Source organism: Vicugna pacos, chromosome 31, assembly GCF_048564905.1.
Source record: "Vicugna pacos chromosome 31, VicPac4, whole genome shotgun sequence".
Classification (NCBI taxonomy): Eukaryota; Metazoa; Chordata; class Mammalia; order Artiodactyla; family Camelidae; genus Vicugna; species Vicugna pacos.
The window spans coordinates 25125600-25127639 of record NC_133017.1 but is presented as its reverse complement, the minus strand read 5'-3'; the positions used below and the strand labels follow the sequence as shown (position 1 = coordinate 25127639).

Here is a 2040-nt window from a genome sequence, read left to right as displayed (position 1 = left end):
GTTGAGCCCCGGGCCCTGTGCGTGCTAGGCACGCGCTCGACCGCTGAGCTGTAGCCTCTCCACCCCTCACACAAGCTTAACGCTCAGTGATGAGACTGTGCAAATCCTCGGAAGGTTTCTGTGGGGTGTGGCTGTTCGCAGCCAGTGAACGTGACGATCTGCGACTTCAGGGCCCGTGTGTGGGGAGCATGCCTTCACTCGGGGGCGTCTGCGTCCCACACCGTGAGGCAGCTCCTTGGAGGGAACCCTAATGTGAACCATGGACTTTGGCTGATAATAATGTGCCTACGCTGGTTCAGCAATGGTACCAAATATGCCGCTGGGATGAGGGATGCTGAGGGGAGGGGAATGTATATGTGTGGGTGGGGAGGGCTATGGGCCAACTCTGTATTTTCTGCTCAATTCTGTTGTGAACCTGAAACCGCTCTAAGAGAATAAAGTCTATTAATAACATTTTAAAAAAGGAATAAATGGGGTGGACACGTTCATGGGTAGACACCCCAAGGCACACTGAATCCGACTTCTGCAATTTTAATCACATGGACCATTTTGGAAAAGAAAACAAAACACCTTACCCTTGGTCGCCCCCTCCCCCCTTACTTTTTAATCAGTTGACTTTTTTTCTCTTCAGAAATGTAGCAAAGGGCTTTGAAGTGTCCTAGAGCCTTGAGGTGGGAAGGGGTGGAATTCCTCTGTCTGGGAGCAGGAAAGCAGAAGATGGATCTGGGTCCGGACAACAATAGCAACAAATGTAGCGAGTCCTTCCCTTTGATGTGCGAAGATTAACCATCATGTCCAGGGAGCAAGTGCGCTCTGGAGCTTGACTGAAATGTGATAATATGGAAGCCTGATGCCTTAGGGCCAAAGCCTTATAAAGATAAAAATCAGATTATTCATGACAGTTTCCAGTTTAAAAAAAAATGTGTTTGATCAGCAGGTTCCATGCAGACACCCTTCCTTGCAGACACATGCAGACCACATGCTTGCAACTGGAAAGACTCAGTTTGCAAAACAAATGCTCTGGGAGCAGACTGGGCCCCCGAGAGCCCCAGGTCCTCCTCATCTCTGCAGGAGGTGGGGCACGAAGCCAGTGCCACTATCAAGTGCCCACCCCCCACCCGGGCTTCTCACTCTTCCAGGCCGCCCTGCACGTTCATTTTAGCTGGAGCGGAGCCTGCGTGTGGAGGCTGGCTGCGCGGAGGCTGTCGGGGTGAGGGGAAGATTCTCTGTCACGTCGGAAAGGGAAGAGATTTCCGCAGATCCCCTTGCGTTGGGATGGGAGGTCGGGGAAGGGGGTGCAGCTGCCCCAGTGGGCTTATCTGTGGTGGAAGGGGGGGTTGAGAGTTGAAGGCCCCACAAAGGGCGGCGGGCTGCAGCTCCTGGCTCCAGCACCAGCGCTCTGCCCGCCCCCTCACCCTGCTTTTCCAAGAAGTGTTACCCTTTCCTGCCAGCAGTGGGATCGCACGCTCCTGCTTAGGCAGGTGGATGCAGTGGGTTTCCCTTTCAAGTCTGAATCTCACTCTGGGCAGGCCGGCTGTGTTACCGCGTCCAGCGTGTGGTGCTGACTTGAGAGAGAGAGACCGTCATGTGTCTCTTCCCAAAAGTTAAGAAGGTTCCCATCTGTTTGATGCCTGTTTATCAGAAATACTCACCCCCTCCACCAAGCGTGGAGATCTGTGCCTAGACAGTGGCTTCATAGGATCTACACCATCCCCTGTGTCCACGAGGGGTTGGAGGGTGGGTCACAGCCCAGACCCTGGACCTCCTCCGAGCGGAGGGGCCAGAGGCGCCTGCCTCTCTGCCCTGCCCTGCCTGCCTCCGTTAGCTTATGTCCAGTCTGCAGCCAGGTCTCTTTGTGTGTTGAAAAAGGGCTGAAAAATGACAGTCACGGGGTCACAATATGTCACAGAGGTGGGTCACGCCACGGGAACAGGCCACAGTCCAGAGCTGCCTTGTCCACGTGGGCACTCGTGCTAGCTGGCCCTGGTGTTTACACGCTAGGCCTTGACCTCACCTCACACCCCACACCCCAGGGTCATC

At 54.7% G+C, this 2040-nt stretch overlaps 1 long non-coding RNA gene across 1 annotated transcript; it reads right to left on the bottom strand.

Moving 5' to 3' along the window:
- Window positions 1–515: 515 nt before the first annotated feature.
- LOC140690559 (uncharacterized) lies at window positions 516–1797 on the bottom strand. Its single transcript, XR_012065859.1, has 2 exons — window positions 1653–1797; window positions 516–868 (listed from the first exon to the last, which is right to left on the bottom strand). It is a non-coding gene; the product is annotated as an uncharacterized lncRNA (long non-coding RNA).
- Window positions 1798–2040: the final 243 nt, after the last annotated feature.